At 47.5% G+C, this 20,125-nt stretch overlaps 1 protein-coding gene across 1 annotated transcript in view; it reads left to right on the plus strand.

The window, feature by feature from the left end:
- Positions 1-20,125, plus strand: part of LOC147893076 (phospholipid--sterol O-acyltransferase-like) — a 265,119-nt gene that overhangs the window by 20,503 nt on the left and 224,491 nt on the right. The gene's annotated exons all lie outside the window — the stretch shown is intronic.

Here is a 20,125-nt window from a genome sequence, read left to right on the forward strand (position 1 = left end):
GTAGCTGTGACATGCTCCACGCAGCTTGGCTATCTGTCCAACATAGGCTCAATCACGTCCTGCACTTGGTTCAGCTTCAGTTCGACTTGTGATTACCGTTCGTATGGACACCTATACAATTGTACAAAAAGTGCACTAACTGCTTTCCATATTGCTATCAGTTCGACTTGTGAGTATAGTTCGTATGGACGCCCATACAATTGTACAAAAAGTGCACCAACTGCTATCCGTATGGCGCCTCTGACCGTACCTGTCAAACAGCTCCATGTAGTCCATACAGCTATATGGATTTCTGTTAGAACTGCGATTCAGTAGGCCAGTTAGAACATTTAGTTCGCTTGGGACAACTAGGATATCTAGGTAGGACACTTGGTCCACATAGGACACTAGGTGCGCTTGGGCTATTAGGCCCCTATCTTGTACACTCTCATTATCCATTTGATGTACACTCCATTGCTTGTATGCTCTCTTGCATTTCAGCTTCCTTCCATTGCATCCCACATGCAACATACAAAGGTCACAATAGAGGGCATTGAGAAGGAGAAAGATGGGGACAGGATGTTGGATATGGAACAAGTTCAGGACTTGCAGAGAGCTTCCATTCTAATGCCGGTGTAGCGGCTCATGAAAATGCAGTTCACATCTGATGCGTCATCAGTGACATAGAGGGAGACCCACAAGTTAAAGATAGTGATGGGGATGATGATGATGAAGACCAAGAGGCAGGGACACTTGAGTAGCATCGGGCCATGGGCCACCTAGTGTGTGGAGCGTGGTTTTTCTGCATTGAAATATGCATTTTTCAATGTTCTAGCATCATTATGGACGTTTGGTTGCTAATTTATTTCAGGACATACTTTGGATTGGTAATCCTGGTTGTATGGGATTCTGGAATGTAATAACTATTAACAAACTTTTGCATTGGTGTCTCATGCTGATGTATTTCTGATGGCAAAGCCCTGCAATTTCCTGGTTATTTCTGAAGTAGTATTTCTGACATATTTCTGAGGTAGTATCTTATATGTAGGAAATTGCAGGCACTAGTGCTGATGTATTGCTGATGTGCACGTATTTGAATAGCAGAAATGCTGATGTATTTCTGAAGAGTTATGCACATGCCTAATGCTTGTATGTGAAACATGTAGTAAGGAAAAAATTATACATCTAAGAAAAACGTCAGGTATTCAATAGCAGGTAGTAAGGAAAATAGCAAGTATTCTGTATGTTCGGGAAAAGAGTGTAGGAAAGCTGCCACATGGCAGCCTCTCATAGATTGTGCCGAGTACGGGGGGTCTCACTCCCCCGCCTCCTAGCCACGCATAGCCTCTTTCAGCCCCCAGCAAAAAGCCGGTGGCACTGAAGGAGGGTCTATACATTACTTCATATATACCAAGGAACCTTCATAATCCCATTGCATATGGGATTTCTCCCTTCATATCCCCGTGTCACCTATGCGTGCCAAGGGCCTTTTAGACCCCTCTATCTCTTTATTTGTTCATCTGTCCATGGTACCATGAGGGGGTTAGGACCACACCAAGGCCCCTTTCCAATACCCCCCCATGGGCCTAACACCTGAATATAGAACTGTCAGTCTCAACAAATGCTGCGCACCCACTCAGGGCCCAAACAACCAATCATGCGGTCGCCCACTAAGAGCCCAGGCCGCCAAACAACTGCACAGTTCATTGATGCAGGCCATCAATTCCCACGCCAGTCATCACATCACCGACAATACACACAGCACATGAGGGTCATCACTTCCCGCGTGTGCAGTGCCAGACAATTGCCGACAACAGCTTTCACAATCAGTCGCCGCCGCCACATTGAAAATTGTCGCACGCGCAAAAGGCCAGAATTGTCACATGTCACCGCCACAGTTCGCAGGCCAACTGTCTGCTCTGATACCACTGTAGGAAAGCTGCCACATGGTAGCCTCTCATAGGTTGCACCGAGTACGGGGGTCCCACTCCCTTGCATCCTAGCCACGCATAGCCTCCTTCAGCCCCCAGCAAAAGGTCGAGGAGGGTCTATCTTTTACTTGATATATACCAAGGAACCTTCATAATCCCATTGCATATGGGATTTCTCCCTTCATATCCATGTGTCACCTGCACGTGCCAAGGTCCTCTTAGACCCCTCTATCTGTTTATTTGTCCATCTGTCCATGGTACCACGAGGGGGTTAGGACCACACCAATTCTCCCTTCATATCCACGTGTCACATGCGCGTGCCAACTTTCAAGGGCCTCTTAGACCCTCTATCTCTTTATTTGTGCATTGTCCATGGTACCATGAGGGGGTTAGGACCACACCAAGGCCCCTTTCCAACACCCCCCCCATGGGCCTAACACCCGAATATAGAACTGTCAGATGCTGCACACCCACTCAGGGCCCAAACAGCCAATCATGCGGTCATCCAGCCTAGGCTGCCAAACCACTGCACAGTTTAGTGACGCGGGCCATCAATTTTCACGCCAGTCATCTCATCACAAACAAAACATACAGCACACGAGGGTTATCACTTCCCGCGTGTGCAACAGCCAGAGAATCGCCGACAGCAGCTTTCACAAACAGTCATCGTCGCCACGTCGAAAATTGTCAGACGCGCAAAAGACAAGAATTGCCACATGTCACCGCCACAGTCCGTAGGCCAACCGCCTGCTCTGATACCACTCTGCCACATGGCAACCTCTCATAGGTTGCGCTGAGTATGGGGGTCTCCACTCCCCCACTTCCTAGCCACGCATAGCCTCCTTCAGCCCACAGCAAAAGGCGGGCGGGACTGAAGGAGGGTCTATTCATTACTTCATGTATACCAAGGAACCTTCATAATCCAATTGCGGATGGGATTTTTCTCTTCATATCCACATGTCACCAGCGAGTGCCAAGGGCCTCTTAGACCCCTCTATCTCTTTATTTGTCCATCTGTCCATGGTACCATGAGGGGGTTACGACCACACCAAGGCCCCTTTCCAACAAAGAGCACGTATTTTATAGGTGGCATGTTTGTTTTCACCAGGGGGCTGATGCAAATATTTGCAATGTGCAAATATTTGCCTGTAACTATGGTAACTCCTTTGCAGACAGGACCAGTGCAGGATATGTAGGACCATTGGACACTTTGCCAGGGATTGCCCAAGGAAGAAGAAAAGGCCCAAGAAGCCCTCTGGTACAGCTACCGCCCCATGGCCTCGACAGGGGGGACAGGGGGGTGGTATAGGTCCAGCACTTGCTCCTCGGCCTCAACAGAGGGGTGGTACAGGTCCAGCACCTACTCCTTGACCTTCGCATGGCGGTCCTCCTCAGGGTGGTGGTGGTACAGGTCCAGCACCTGCTCCTCGGCCTCGACAGGGGGGTGGTACAGGTCCATCACCTGCTCCTCGACCCCCACCTACCTCAGGGGCACGCGACGCTCTCCAGTGGGTTCCGGCACATGTGCAGATCCCTCCTTTAGTTCACGAGGGTACATTAGTGGACTCTGCTTCACCTCGAGCTGTCCCTCCAGACTCACCTCGCACAGTCCGAGACACTGAAGCTTCGACCTCCTCCCCGGTTGCAGCTTCTTCCCTAGATCCAACGGTGCCAGACGCTCTTCTTGAGGTAGTAGCGGTCTCCGCGGCTGGGCAGACAGAGGATAGAGAGCAGTCCTCACTTCCTCCCTTGGATAGGGGGAAGGGGATGGTTTACACTATTAATCCTCTTCCCTCAAAAGGGATCCTTCACACTCCGGTGTCTGGCTTGCTTCACAGGAACTCGTTTTCAGCCCTGGCAGATGGTTCAGATTTCCCAGAGGAGGAGTTTGTGCCCGCTTCTTTTGGGGAGCCAGTGATTGGGTTTCCTATTGAGAGGGCTTCAGCCAACAGGACCAGTGCAGGATATGCAGGACCATTGGACACTTTGCTAGGGATTGCCCCAAGAAGAAGAAAAGGCCCAAGAAGCCCTCTGGTACAGCTACCGCCCCATGGCCTCGACAGGGGGGACAGGGGGGTGGTATAGGTCCAACAGTTGCTCCTCGGTCTCGACAGAGGGGTGGTACAGGTCCAGCACCTGCTCCTCGACCTTCGCATGGCGGTCCTCCTCAGGGTGGTGGTGGTACAGGTCCAGCACCTGCTCCTCGGCCTCGACAGGGGGGTGGTACAGGTCCATCACCTGCTCCTCGACCCCCACCTACCTCAGGGGCATGAATCTCAATCACACTCTCACTCTCACTCTCAAAATATCTTAATCTTATCTTCTTCTTTGCGCTGCCTCAATTCGCGTGTGCTATTGTCACTTTCGCAGTGCCTCGATATGCGTGCTTCTCTTCGCTCACGCAACCTTGAGATGCGTGCCTTCTCTTCTCTTTCGTACAGCCCTGATATGTGTGCGTTGGATTGTTTGTTCTCCTTCTCATGATCTCCTCTTCTTTTATAGCCTTTCACGACTCCCAAAAAGCGGCCAAAAGCCCCCAAAATCATCCAAAAACGGTTTTCTCGAAGAGCGTGCATGTGCTTTTCACCATCTTTTAGCATGCGCTTTTGATAGCAAATGCATACGAAATCTCAACGTCTCTCTTTTTTTTTTAATATAAGGCATGAAAACGGTCCTGTTCAGAGCATCACCACGCCTATCTTGTAGATCCAATGGACAAGCTCAATAGCTCATCTCGAAGATCGGACCCTCTCTGCTTCGGAGACTATTCAGCATTGCTTATGGGATTGCAGACAGGCGAGGATGATTTGGATGGGGGTAGCCAGGATTTTCAGTCATTTTGCCAACTCCCCATTTTTTATGGGGCTCAGTGGCTTGGCTTTCTCTTACAGGACCTCAGGTTTGCTATGAGAGATTTGACTCCTTTCGGGCCATTTCGGTTCGATGTCATCAGATTGAGTCCTGTTCGTTGGATGTGGTACCACACCTTCCTTTTACAGCTGTACATGCCTCTGTGGATACTTCTTGGGAGATTCTAGCGAGCATAGCATTCTGGCATATCTGGAGAGCCAGATGCACAGAGGCTTTGGAGGGTACTCAGGTTCATCCCTCGCACACATTGGCTAGTATCTGGATAGATATCGTACATACTTTGATGGCCGTATGGACGGGTATGCAGGGAGACTCCCGTGTAGCCTCAGCTAGGAGGGCTTCTTTCTTCAGGGAATGGAAGGATTCTCCTTTCTTCTCTGAGACTACTACAGGGTTGAGGTGGCACTTTCAGCCTCAGCCTTGGTTGTTTTCCACCTCACTCTGAGGGGATTTTTATTTATCCTCATGATTTCATGATGTACTCCGCTTTGAGCTTCCTCTCGCGGGTTTTTTCTCTTACTTAATAGAAGTCTCTTTCTTGAAAAAAAGAATTGTTGGCTGAGGCAAAGTTTTATTGTTGTGTAGAACCTCGTTTGAATGAGCCTTGATGTTCGTGATGTGTTCTGTATAAGTGATTGCATCTGATTTAGTGGAGAGATTTGCCTTAAGGACATCAAGATGTAACACGGAATTGAGACTTGAGATGAAGGTACAAAGCTTGTCATCCTCAGGTAAGCCACCAATCTCTAGTTACAATGTGGTAAACAAGGAGATGTAGCTAGTCAGGGACCTAATTTGCTCCTGAGTATCAAAGTTTTGAGCATGCTTGGAAGTCCACGTTGGTAGGCACGAACTGCTTTCGAAGCACATGCTCAAAGCAACCTCACGCCTTTGCATCTTTTAGGCGTCTCTACTAGTAGAGAAAGGCATTGTCTTTTAACAATGAGGCAGCTAGGGCTATTTTCTTGTTGTTGGATGGGTTGACCTACAAGCGCATTTTGGTGAGCCATTGGTGGAGAGTTTTGGGTTTCTTTGACCGGCGTAGGATTTCATTTCTATTTTATTTAGCTGCTTGTAGGAGATGATAAAGAACACGAAGTGTCATTTTCTATCTCAATTGGAATGGCATCGTCTCACGAGCGTCTGAGGGAGGTGCAAAATCATCGTGTACTGAACTTCTCTCAAGGTGCCAAACCATTGTGCACTGAGCTTCTCATGAGCGTTTGAGGGAGGTGCAAAATCATTGTGTACCGAGCTTCTCTCAAGGTTTGGAGCTGCTGAACCTGAGCTTGTAGAGTGGCCATATTGTCCTATAACTTTGAAATCCTTGCTGCAGAAGTTGCTGCGTTTGCTGGGAAGGATCAAGAGGAGTATTGGCAGCATCCATATCACATGTGGGTGGAGAATGCAGTGAGGATCTGGGCTTCTTCCTGAATTATTCATCCTGGAGGGAGAAATGGGTGGAGCAAGAGATGTAGATGGAACCAAGTGTGAAACTTTGGCAGTGTGGATACTGGATGCTCCAAAATTGCTGATAGAGATATTGGCATTGCAGCCCATAACAAAGTAGGAGTTTGTTGCACCTTGGAGTCTATGGATCCGGTATGTGATAAGGTGATGCAGTTGGCAATGGAATGTGTCCTAGGGAGGGAGGAACCTCTGAGGAAGCTAACTATTCTGGTGACAATGGAAAGCTTGTGGGAACCTGTTTGGTGGGATAAGTCGGTTTAGACTGATCAGGGGTAAAGCTTGGTGATGGTGGCCGAACTGGTATATCTCGTGCGAAGGGTGGACACTAGACGAGGATCCTAATACCGAGTCTCGTGAAATACAACCTCGACTTCTCAAAGGAAAAAAATGGAGTTGGGAGCATCTTGGAGTAGATAGAAGATGTGATCCAGATCTTGAGAATGGCATGTCATATAGGATACCCATGAGGCAAATACACCTGTTGTGCACATCCGGGGAATGTGCAAGGATATTAAATGGCTTGACAAATTTTCAGGTATGTATGGCCAAGGCAGGGTGCAGAGGCACTAGTTGTGCATGGCTGATTGCAGACAGGCATGACTTCTTTTAGGGTGGCGTGTCTGTTTGTATAGGCATCATTGACTGCTCTACGGAGGTTTACAGACTGGGTTCATGCTTGTTTGGTAGGTGATTGGTTGCTGCTGGTCACGGGTCTGCAGGAGGGTCGGTCTCTGATTTGCAAGAAGAATGGTGTTGCTGAGTGCGGATTTGCAAAGGGGGTGATTGCGATTGTGTAGCGGATTGGGGATCATGCACTTTGCAAGGATGTTTCTGATTAATGGGTAGTTAGGACCAAGGCTTCGGGCTGCTCTTGAATGGAGTAACATTGGGTAAAAGGGGTTATGCCCTTGGGGTGGGTGTCCCTTTCGAGTGCCCTTGCGACCCTTCATATAGGGTGGGTGAGTGGCGCCATTTTGGTCTCTAAAGGGTGTGACCCATCACTGAAGGGATGGTCCTTTCGGGATGGGGTGTGCCTTGTCATGAAACGGCAGGAGTAGGCAGCTCTTCATGTGCATGGTGTGTAAGGATGTGTTCACTTGAAGGGATGTGTTCCTTTTGAAGGGCGGTGTTTCGTTGCGAAAGGGTGTGTCCCTTCATGAATAGGTGTGTCCTTCAGCGTACGTGTCTTTTCACGAACGGGTGTGACCCTTGGTTGAAAAGATATGACTCTCGATTAACAATGTGTGTCTATTCTGGGGAAAAGGTGTGTCCCAAGGTCTGGTTAACCCAAACATGCAAAGGGGCACGAGTATGGTCATGCCTGTTGACGTTAGGTGGTGATGTGAGGGTATGGAGAGGCGAGTATGACCCCATGTGGGGCGGTGGTGAAAAAAAAATCATTGAGGAGTCTAGTCAGCATTGGTTATGGGATTGCAGACAGGCAAGGATTTTTTTGGAGGGGGATTGCTAGTCTATTGAGCACCTTTGTTTCTTCTCCTTTATTCATGACCTAGGGTTCGGTAGCTTGGCTCTCATCTTCTCATGCCCCCTCACAGCCGCTCCCGTTGTGCCCCCTCACAGCATCTTAGGCCCCCTCACAGCCACTCACGCTGCCCCCTCATCCTCTCACGTCCCCATCGCAGCACCCTCATGTTGCCTCGTCCCTCTCGTGCCGCCTCAGGTCTCTCTCGCGCTGCCTCATCTATCCCCTCTTCGCCTCTTTGAGATCGTCCCTCAGCCCCCTCACGTTGTGTTTCTGCCTCTCGGCCCGCCCGACCCCTTCAACCACCCCCTTGCAGCCTCCCCTCGCATTCTGCAACTCCCCTCTTGCCTGCCGCAGCTCACCAGCACCTCCCTTTTCGTGTTGCCTGCTGCTCTTCTTGGCCGCCACCTGCTGACCATGGGGGGCTCCTTCATAAGGTCTGGCCCACTAAGTATCCCCCTCACTTGCAGATCAGAGGGAAAAAAAGGAGTCAGGAATCTCAATGGAGAAAGAAAGATAATGACAAAGATAAACTCAAGAAAGTAGAGCAGATACAATCAAAACTTGAGGACGTCAATAAGTGCTCCGACCGGACTGGACTCAGAGTGGATAGCAAGGCGGTTCACAAGAGCTCCACATTGACGGGATCTACTTCAGCCTCAGCTACATCTACATCGACGGGATCTACTTCATCCTCAGCTACATCTAGAGTTACAGCTACACCCACGACAAGGGGTCTGACATTGACCTCTTCTTCCTCTTCTGCCACAGATTCTCCATTCGATTCATTACTTATGTCACCCACACTGGAGGTGACACACACAGGCCCACACTACTCGACCTTCTTCTCGCCCCTCCCTCTTAGTCAGTGGGATCATCTCATCCATGCCTCAGCCATCCTCGTATCTCACCCAGCTTGCCTAGTCACTGCCCACCATCCTGCCCCACCCTCCTACCTTTATACCCTAGCCTTTTTAGTTTCAGCTTGGTCGGGGACTATAGCTGATACACTTGACACATGGGAGGCCCTACTCATAGAGGTACACAGTATTCGAGCATGAGAGGTAGAGTTGAATCGCTTTGCATAGGAACAAGATTTGCTACACCCACGAGTGGCTCGTGTTATACAGGAGCAGGCCCACATTATTCTGGAGCAGGCTGGTCTCATTCAGGGGCTCAAACAGGACGTTTCGCAGCTCCGGGAGGAGGTCACAACCATAAGATGCTAAAATTTATGGCCTTGCATCAACTCAATGGTTTATTAGCTTCTACATGCAATTCATATGAGATCTGGCCCTATTAGCCTTACCACGGCATCTACATCCTAAGGAGACCAAGGGCTAAGGGCTAAGAAATGTTGGTCTACTTGACTAGTAAACCATCCCAACGTGCTACACGAGTAACTCGAGTAACAACCCGTCTTGTTAAATCATCAATCAATCCAATGAGAATGCAGGCTAAGCATTCAGGACATTCAGATATATCCCGTTTGATAAATAATTACAAGCAAGACGCCGCTCGCTACACTACACCATGCTCACAAGGATTGCGAGCATGCAATCTGCCATTGAGGAGACATCCTGATGGGTGGATGCGGCCAAACGAAAACTTGCAAAAGAGCTCATGGACCAGCAGCAGAGAGCCAATAAGGCTCTCAACATCAGAGTCCCTGGCATCCCACGTACCAAGAGCACACCAATGAGCGATGCGATTACATTTGTGGCCACTACTCTAGGGGTATTAGAGCACGGGATCAAGAGGGCCTGGCTAGTTGGGGAAGACCCCAACTGAGAGCAGCCCCTCATCATATGATTCTGCGATGCTCAGACGCGGCTTACAGCTTCACGACGTAGATCAGTCCTACGAGACCAACCATCGATCTCCATGGATGAGGATCTTACCTTGCAGGTAGAGGAGAGATGCACTTTGATACAGCAGTGGGATCAAGCTCGCAAGGATGGGAAGTGGGCGGTAGTACGAGATGGGCGACTCCTTACAGCCTTGTTGGGCACACGGCCTCCCTCCCACCTAGGGGGGTGGAGTCTATGGGACTCAAGCATCCGAGAACTTGTCATATACTATTTGGAACTGTAATGGTACCTTATGGGAAGAACCAGGGAACTTCTTGGATTCTTATACAGGTCATGACATAGTCTTATATACTGAGACAAATCAGAGCCCAAAGCGTCCTCTACCAGTATTCAACGGGTATACTTGGGAGGCTGGTTACAGAGATGAGACGAGGGACAAAGGAGGAGTACGAGGGCCCGGAGGAGTAGCAGTGCTTTATAGGTCCCCTCTTTTGAGGGCCATCTTAGTGGAGAAGAGAGACACATACTCGAGATTTCTCTGGATCCGGATCCGACACACGGATAGTTAGGATTTGTTCGTTATAGTGTGCTACTTCCCCCCTCAAGACCTCCCACTTTGCTTGGGATTTTCGAGAGGGGTTTGAGACATCACCATACGCAGCCTCTCTAATAGGACATTGTAGATTCCTTGAGCTGGAGGGAAGCCCTCCTGATTGGGGACTTCAACGCAAGGACGGGGGAACGACATGTACTACTCCTCAACTTCAGAGATGACTCAAAGATGACTCTATTATGCTACCATAAATTGACTTGGAGGATGCAAGTATGCTGTGAGTCTCAGCTGATAGGTGGACATCTTATGGGCATGCATTGCTAGATCTAGGCAGGATCATGGATACATGATCTCATTATTTATAACGGTCTTGACAGATGGCCTTCCTCAGGTGGCTCTACTTGCTTTCCACACGAAGGAGGCTCCAGTGTTGTTGATTACATAATGAGATCCCCTGCCTTTGCCACTCATATCACTAACTTTATTGTCGCACCCGCTCCTCCTGGTGCTGACCACACATACATCTTTTTTCGTATCTCCACACCCCGTCTCACAATAACTTTCTTCCCACAGACGACTCACAGCACCTACCATGACATACATTTCGATCGTAGTCTCTCACCTAGGTACTCAGCCCGCCTTTATACGCTTCTCATATATATTGATTTCATACCCTTACTAGAGGATCGTACTGCACTGATCCCCTGCTCACGTCACGAGGCTGCCCTTCATGCTTCCCCTCACACTACTCGCTCCACTTACCCACCGCCACTCGGGACTATCCCCTGTAACAGTTGGTATGATGATGAGTGTAAGGCTTTACGCTACCAGCTCATATTCGAAACCAAACACAACCTTCCGAACAAACCCGAAGCGATCACAAGTATCGTCGATTGGTACGTAGAAAGAAAATGGACTTTATTTGCTGAAACAAGAAGGAACTACTGAACACCTTGTTTAGTAACTACTCCAAGGACTTTTGGCAGAAATTCCTAGAATGGCGGTCCCCTTCACCCCTCACCGATATTCAGGTCTAGTATGATTATGCACGCACACTATACGACATCCCGAACCAGCCAGCTCATGACCTTTCACATACACCTTGTCCCACTTCCTGCAAACTCTTTACTAAAGGGGGTGTCAAGGATGCTGTGATGAAGCTTCATAATGGCGGTTGAGCGAAAGATCATGAGGGTCTATGCACTAAATTCATTGCATATAGGATTAATATCGTAGCCTCGATCCTAGCAAAGATCTTTAATGAAGCTGTTTGCCTTGGCTTCCCATGCACTTGGACTATTAATACTATCTCACCCATCCACAAGTCAGGGGATCCCATGAGCCTGGGGAACTACAAGACCATTATGATAGATGCTCGTTTGGGAGAGACTAAAATGAAATCGTTTAGACTTCAGAAGGAGTTGTAGCTTGAATGAAGAGATTTTGGGTTACTTTTTGATTAGCCTTCTCCTTTGGTGCTAGCCTTCGTCATGGTTGAGTCTGCGCTTCACCTCCGGAGTGCCGATAGACTTTGTATAAATAGATGCTTAAGTATGTGTGGGTGTGTGGATTTGTATAAGTGAGAGCATATTTTTATACTATGGTCTACACCCACTGTTGGGCGCTGATGATGTCAGTGGGGATGTCATAGTAGCTAGTCCCTGCTATGCATGATGGAGTTTTATGGTTTTTAATCGTATGAGTGACTATCGTGAGATTGAAATTGCACTATGTTGTGCTTTTAGAGGATGAATTTGGGAATGTTCATGGATTCATCTGGGTATATGATCGGGCATCTCATGTCCAAGATTTATGCATCAATGCTTGATTCTATGGTCAGCCAGTTTGCAGAGATACAAGGGCTTAGAGCATATGGCCAGGTTGTGGTTTAACATGATCATGGGACCTTGGATCACACTCACACTTAGATATATCATTGAGGAGGCGAGGGTATGGAAGCAAAGGGTTTATTGTTTCTTCGTGGATTTTCGCAATCCCTTTGATACAGTTCTGAGAGCCCGCATCATCAGACGTTTGTAGCATTTGGGTTATGATTAGGAGATCATCTGGGCTATCATGGAACTTTATGAGAGAGTCTTAGGCAGAGTTCAGTCAGGGCCAGCATGGACAGACAAGATCATGAGTACTATTGGGGTCAAACCATTAGAAATCAACCAACAGAGGGTACACACAGCGGAAGACTGATAGAATAGTCCAGGAGGTCACACAGTGTGTGTGGGGAGTGGAATCACAAACTTCTTATGTGCATCAAATAGATGTGCAGACTCATCAATAGACAATGATCCAGCCATATATAGAAACCACCAAAACAATATATTCCTGTCCAAAGCTATGGAACAATACAAAAGAGATAGATCCAAAGTGCCACCAGAGTTTGGTCCTTTGATCTTACCACAAGGTACTTCTACTATTTGCCGGATATCTCTAGACTTGAGCCCGACTTGAGCCCGCGTGCTTCACCTCAAGCATATGTAGACTCTTCGTCCATATCCTTCTACCTTACTGCCTGTGTACAGCCTAGGTAGGCAGCCTTCGAAGCTAGGTCTGCAGCTTCAAGGTTCTCTCCTTCACCTCCAATGATGAGGCTCAAGGAAGGTCTCCTTGGCTGCTCCAAACTGCTGGAGATGTGCTGCTCCAAGTGATGATTATGAGGGCACAAGGCCATCCCTTTTATAGGCTCAAAGGGCTGACCAACCAACCGACCCAGCAGGCCCGAAATGGCCGACCTGCTGGTCTGTCAACCTGCCCCTTCTGGCCTATATAATGCACCTCTTCCAGGGCTCAAAACAAGGGCCTGTTGGCCCACAAAACTAGGGCACCTGGCCCTTACTTTCCTGCAGGGCTGAGCCCACTTGGGCTGCCCTAATCTGACCTGGTTGGCTGGCTCCAACCAGCCCAACCAGTCAGCCAATTGCCGACCCATGCTGCTGCTATCTGCCAGAGCATGTTGCAGGCCCTCAGCCTGCCCACACACCTCGACAAGCTCCTTGCCGTATAGCCGCCTATACCCGGGATAACCCTGCCATCTTGCTGCTCATCAATAGCCTCCTGCCAGGTCAGATGCAAGGCATGATGCCCCTACCAGCTTCTCTGCACAAAGGCGCCATCTGATGCAGCCTCTGGAACTCTAGGTACTTGATCGTTTTCTCTGTGATCTCTGCCCCCATGGCAGCCATAGTGCTGCCCATGTGGACTTCCATCAGTTCCGAGGTCCATCCCCCCCATGCTGTCCTCATATGGGGGCTTACAGATGGGGGGGTGACCTTTCCAACTCAAACAAGGGTGTCCTCTATCACCAACCCTATTTGGCCTCTACATCGACGAGCTTGAGACAGTTATGTAGGCACTAGGAGTGGCTGGTTGCTCTCTTGCTGGCGCACTGATTTAGATCTTGCTATACGCAGATGATGTGGTACTCCTATCCTCCTCGGAAGAGGGTCTCCAAAGATACTTAGATGCAATGCGGTCTTTCTATGAGTCACATGATTTGAAGGTCAATCTTAGTTCACTTTTGATGGGTTATCGATCGATATTGTCTTGTCATACACATACTTGGGGGTTCTCTTTTCCGAACCTATTTTCACTATATAGTAGCTGCTCCAGCAAAGAACAGCTAGTACAAGAAAACTAAAAACAGTGACAGAACAATTCTAGCTGGGCCACAGAAAGATCTCCCATGAAATGCGCATCTTGCAGGGAGCGAAGCAGGAAGGAATGGAAGAAATGATAAACATCCACAGCAGATTGTCCATAGAGCCAAGAGTTACAGGCATGATATAAAGACCATAGAGCCCAATAACGGCACCAATAGAAAAATTGAATGTAGTCTGAAGTAGTGGTATATCTCCCAAAAAACCAAAATTGCTTGCCAAAAGCAATGCTAGGAATTGGGCACCAAGATCAGTCCCCAATCTGGGAAAAAAATCACGAGCAACTGGGCAAGTCCAAAGTAGATGAAGGACTATCTCCCGCGGATGCGAACAAGATGAAGAATGTGAAGAAGCAATGCACCTGGCAGCCAAGAAAGAACTCACTGGTAAAGCACCAACAAACACCCCCACAAGAAAAGCCTCTGTCCGAGCGGGAGCTTACGGTGTCAAATAAGGCCAAGACAAACCTTCCACCAAGCGAATGGGCACTCTTGAATCCATGGCTGTGGTAGAAGAAGATGATGAGCTTTCTTGGTAGTGAGATCCACAAAGGAAAAAGTAGTATAACCCGGAATGCCTCGATCAAATCTCCAATCCAAAGAGAAAGATAAGTTTAAAAACAGGGAACTGGCTTTAAAGGAAGCAGCACTGCAGTGAGAATACGCCAGATAGGCCTGTGATGCATACCCAAAGAAAATTCTCTCCTCGCCTGTGGAAAAGAAAGAGTACAATTCCTGTCATCCACCACATCATCCACTGTGGAGATACCCGGTTGATGTAGAAAGTAAGCCTTCCTAGGCTGAAGATGAGCCAATGGTGGATCAAAGACCCGGCTCCAATGAATACTCTGCAAACAGAGTATTTCCAAGATCTAGGTGACGGCTTGACCAACACAGAGGCCACACACACACACGCACACACACATAGATAGATAGATAGATAGATCTTAGTATGCACCCGGATTGGTCTACTCTTGCGTGTTGGGTCTCACACTCTTTGCTCTGAAGGGGGGTGTTGGAGATATCATAGCCAAAGAGTGTGGTGATATGATGTGTTAGTGTGTAGTACTAGGTGTTCTAGTACTAGTTCATGTGTGTGAGTCATGTGTGAGTGCCACGTGTCATCATGGGACTTATCTTATATCCACTTTTTTTCTAATTTGTGAGTGAGTAGCCTATAAAAGGCTTGTACTTCTCATGATTATGAATAAGATAGCCTTTCATTATGTTTTCATTCATGTATCATTTCCTCACACCCTAACCTTTTCTCCCTCTCTCTCTCCACCATGTTTCTAACATTTCTCAGCTCTTTCTGAGCTCCACATCTCTCAGCTTTGACACAGTTTTCTTAAGGTCCATATCTGCGAACACGGTAGTATGAGTACACTTTCTATTATAGCCAACCTTTTTCTATTTTTGCATATGAAAATCCCATGCCATAAAAACAGTAAATTTGAAAATGAGAAGTTTCATTGTACATAGTTTGCGAACACGGTCAATTTCTATTAAATTCTATAACTAACTACCAAAGCCAACTTTTTTCTATTTTTGCATATGAAAATCCCACGCCATACCTTGTTGGCCGGACTAGGAAGACAGTGCCTCCGCTCATACTTTCAGGACCCTCGGACCAAGTGCTTACTTTTTGACTCCTTGATCCACCAGCGGGAATGTATGGCAGCCCCTGCTTGGGGCCACATCTATCAAATATAGAATGGGCTCGTGTGGAGTGCCTATAGGTCCTCATGTTATCATGGATGATTCGCAATAAGCTGTTAGTTCAGCTCCATCGCAGCTTGATGCAGCATTTCTCATCACCTACATATAGCAAGTCAGGGGATACGGAGATTGCACCTTTAGATGCAGCAGATTACCATCCCTAGCATTGTCCTCTTCTATGGCACTATTAGCTCAAGTGACCAGAGATGCTAGTTTGCACACACAAAGTGGTGGTTTGAGCGACCGGGGCTCCACATGGATAGACTTCCTCCCTTCCAGTACAACATTGACGTGCCATTCTCCCCAAGCCGGTATCATGAGGTCAAGCCGGTATCATGAGGTCAACCAGGTCATACGCGAGGATCTTCCGCATAGATTCAGGACTTGGCTGGAACCGACTGAGCTCCCAGTGAAGCTCAACTTCTACATAGATTTATTGACCCACTAGGATATACATGGATTCATCTACCCCATTCACTGAGGATTTCTGTTGGGCAGTTTCGAGTCTCTTCACATAGACTCCATATTGAGAGTGGTAGGGCAGAGGGTTTACCTAGGGAGAGATGCATATGCACCTTGTGTGACTATAGGAGATTGAGTCGGAGGAGCTTTTCATTTTCAGATGCCTAGTGTACTAAGAGATTCGAGGGCGCTTCTATTGCCTATTCAAAGATAGCTACGGGTTGTTGTACCGCTTCTCTTTTCTAGACCAGAGATGCTTGGCTGCCTTCATTCATGAGGCAATTAGACACCAGGAGTGCCTACTTCGATCGTAGAGGCAGGAATAGTGTACCATGGTGGACTCTTCTTAGAGCATGATCAATGAGTTCTTCTAGCGAGACCATATAGGCTCTCACTTCAGAAGCCTTTGCCACGACCGCGACCCAAAGCTAGTGACACGACAGCCGAGACAGAGGGTTGACGCACAGATTACACTTGGGGATTTTCCCTCCTTGTTTAGAATTGGAGCGTGATCTACAGGGGTCGCTGTAGCCCTTATTAGACATAGAGCCATGACCAGGAGACATCGCAGGACCACACCCACAGGCGGTCAGCAGCATTCTATCTCAGATTTCATGCTCCCACTCCCTCACCCTTTACGAGGGGAGATAGAGGGGACCTAGCCGTGACAATCATGTTTCACTTTGTACTCGGACGACAAATGATTTGATGATGAGGATGATCGTGATGATGTAGAGGATTATTCTGATGTGACTTTGTAGAATTTATCTTTTTGCTTTATGCATGGGTGTTGATGCTCGGTTAGTAGCTCCACCCTTTTAACTTGTTTGTATCTGGTTTCTCATAGTCTCATAGACCCATCAATCCTTCGAAGACTCTAATAAACTTTCTTTCTTTCTTACTCTCTCTCCAGGCCTTAGGTCTTTTATGAGAGGCATGGCTCTTCTTGGGCTCAGGCTCTGTGATGATGTTCTCCACCTTCTATATAGACCTACATATGCATCGGTGGATGCTTTTTGGGAGATTCTGGGGAGCATTTCAGGATGGCATATTTGGAATTTAGATGCATAGAGGCTTTGGATGGCTCCCAACCACCCTTCACACACATCGGCTAGTATTTGGACATATATTATACGTACCTTGATGGACATATGGGTGAGCATATAGGGGTCTTGTCCGGGTGGCTTCTGCCAAGATGATAGTTTTCCTTAGGGACTGGAGTGGCTCCCTGTTTTTCTTGGAGTCCACGACAGGGTTGAGGTGGCACTTTCAGCCTCAAATTTGGCATTTTTCTAGCACAAGCATCTATACTATATTAAGGAGACTAAGTGGTTAGGACCATTAAAAGAATCTCGGCCCTTGGATTTGATCTAATTAATTTGGACCGTTAAATGAAATCAGTCAGTTATAGAGTCCATCCTCTCACATCACGTCGCCTCTGTACGCTCTCTCTCTCTCTCTCTCTCTCTCTCTCGCTCTTGTTGGAATACGTTGAGCAATCAATTTATCCGCAGTATCTGACGCCCCTCGCTTGAAAATCTTTAGTTTCGGAGTTGGATCATTTGTTTCGCTGCTTCCAACTCATCTGGAACTCCTCTTACGCTGCAACGACTGCTTTATTGAAAAGCTTCAGCCCCAACCTAGCAAAAAAGAGTCTCGACTCTATGTTATAGGTGACTGCTATCGAATTTCCCTGTTTGCAGATTTTTCCGTTTTGAATTGTTTTGCACGCACTGGTTTTTCGTTATGGAATGGCTAATTAAGCACATGATGTTGCGGAAGTAGGAATGGGTCTCTTTTAGGAACCAATTTATAATAGCGAAGTTCTTTGGAATAGGGGTTTTGCCCATGGGCTTTCATGCAATCCAGCTGGGCCGCATAAGTAGTCCAAAAAATTTCAATATGTGGTCACTAGGCAGAACACCTCTATGGCTGAGATGGGTTGCTATCAGGATGGTAATGATCCTCCAAATAGCGCCTCTCAAATAGTTGGAGCCTTCTCAAGCAATGTCCGTGTGTCGTTTGATGCAGGGCTGAATAAATTGGAGGTGCCTTCGATAGGCTTCCAAAAAGGTCTCCCATAGATGGATTGCTCCCAGTCTGGTTTCCAGTGACGAACCCATTGGTGAATGGATGCCTTCTCAGCCTCCTTGCATCTCTTACAATGCAGAGCTTCTTTCGCTATGGACCGTCCAAAGGGTGGAATCTTGTAATATTCCAAAGCTCTCCATAGCTCCTCCATGCTTTCGAGATCCTGAAGAATTAGGTCCAGTCGTTGAGGTGTCAACTCCGACTGAACTTCATCATATATTTCCATGAAGCATTGGTCCAACGAGGGTGTCTCGTTGCTACCTTGGCGCTCCATCAATACTCCCTCAAAGTATACATCCTTCGATAGAGAGGAAAGGGAACTGGAGACAATAAACAACCAATGATCTATAAAATATAGTGCGGCAGTATAGAGGCCACTCCGTGCTATGAGGAGGTTGAGTACCACCGATTGGCCTTTGAGGCAGGGCTGCAAGGGTTTGCGAACCCTCAGTTGAGCGAAAGAACAACGTTCTGAGATCACAAGTGATCAAAATCTAGGTGAGCAGCTATCCACACTAATTTTTAAATCTTGCTAGAAGTGTAATGATATAAGTGTGATCCACTCTTACATTTTATGTATGGTCGATAGGGGGAAAAGATGAAGCAATGTTTGGAGGAGAAGAGAGCAAGTCTCGTCAGAGCGATGCTGGTGGCCATAGAGGGAGGACTAAAACGGAGGATGCAAGGCAAGGAGGAGGAGTTGGAGAAAGCGAGGTCCGAGAATGGAGAACTAGAGGAAAGGGTGAAGCAGGTGAGTGAGGAGGCACAACTATGGCAAGAATATGCGAGGAGGGGCGTGGAACTTGAGGAGCAAGTTGGAGGCAGTGGTGTAGAGGAAACAACAAAGCAAGGAAGGATATGGGGAGACTAGGGAGGTGGAAGAAGACAATGCAAAATCATCTTCTCAAATCAACACAAAGACGCAAGAGCAGCAGAAACCAATGAGGGGACGTGAAGCACCAATTAGTCGATCAGCAGCAGCTGCGGCTGCATTTTCTACATGCAAATTATGCAAAAAGAATCATGTTTGCATATTGCTGCTTCCTTGCCGGCATAATGCTCTCACCTTCTTCTGTGAAGAAAGCATGATTCCACGCGAGACTTTTCCGGAGATTGAAGTGACCTGTTTTCTTATTTTTCTTCTTTGTAGATGGCTCTAGGGGTGACAACACGTCCGTTTGCTACCCTGGTTCAGCACATGTTGGCGTTCATTATCGTTCTTGCCGGTCGTCTCGTGCGATGGGACTCAATTTGAGATCCCTTGTATCTAGTGCTACACACGTTGATTGGCAATACCACTTAGTCGGAAGAAGGTTTCGAATTGAAATGAACACGCATGCTTTTGGAGGAATTATGCTCATGGAGTTGCACTAGGCTTGCCATGGGTTTTACACTGCTATTTATCGACTTTGGGTGTTTGTTTCTCATGCCTTGCATGTTGTAATTCTGCCATGAGCTCTACTCTTGGGGGCATACTTAATAGAAATCTTTTCATTGAAAATAAATAAAATAGAAAAAATTCACTGTTTCTTTCCATCTCTTCCATTCACAATGCGTGGAACACCATGTAGTGTTAGCTGGTATCAGGTAGAGGCTAGAAGATGAGGGGCATTTCCTACAGGCAGGATTGAGTTTTGCTTTGATACCACTGTAAGAAATCCTAGTGATCTAATGTCAATTAGTGAGCTGAGAAGTAGAAAGGAGATTGAGCAGAAAACAAGAATATCTGTATTGCAAAAATGTTAGACGTGTCTGAAGTGTGTCTGATACATATTAGAAGGGTGCAACCCCCCTTGATGGGAGGGTACATTATAGCGTTACAAATAGAAGCGTCCTCTCCATAAGCGCCTGCCTCTTTGGAAGAGTTGTAGCTCTTGTGAAGGGTCGTGCCTCATGGGAGGTGCCCCATCAAAAGGGCATATCTTTCCACAAGTGTCCATTCATCCAACAATCCATAAGAGTAATGGTTGTCAGAATGGAATACATTAGATTGTGACAGGAGGCCAAAATTCAGTGGTGTCTACTCATATTCCCAAGGGGTGCTCAGATATAGTCTCCTCTGTGTCAACATCCACTCAGTGTTCA

The sequence above is a fragment of the Dipteris shenzhenensis genome, chromosome 16 (genome assembly GCF_047967505.1).
Source record: "Dipteris shenzhenensis isolate YYH24624 ecotype China chromosome 16, Dip_SZ_1.0, whole genome shotgun sequence".
In the NCBI taxonomy this organism is placed as follows: Eukaryota; Viridiplantae; Streptophyta; class Polypodiopsida; order Gleicheniales; family Dipteridaceae; genus Dipteris; species Dipteris shenzhenensis.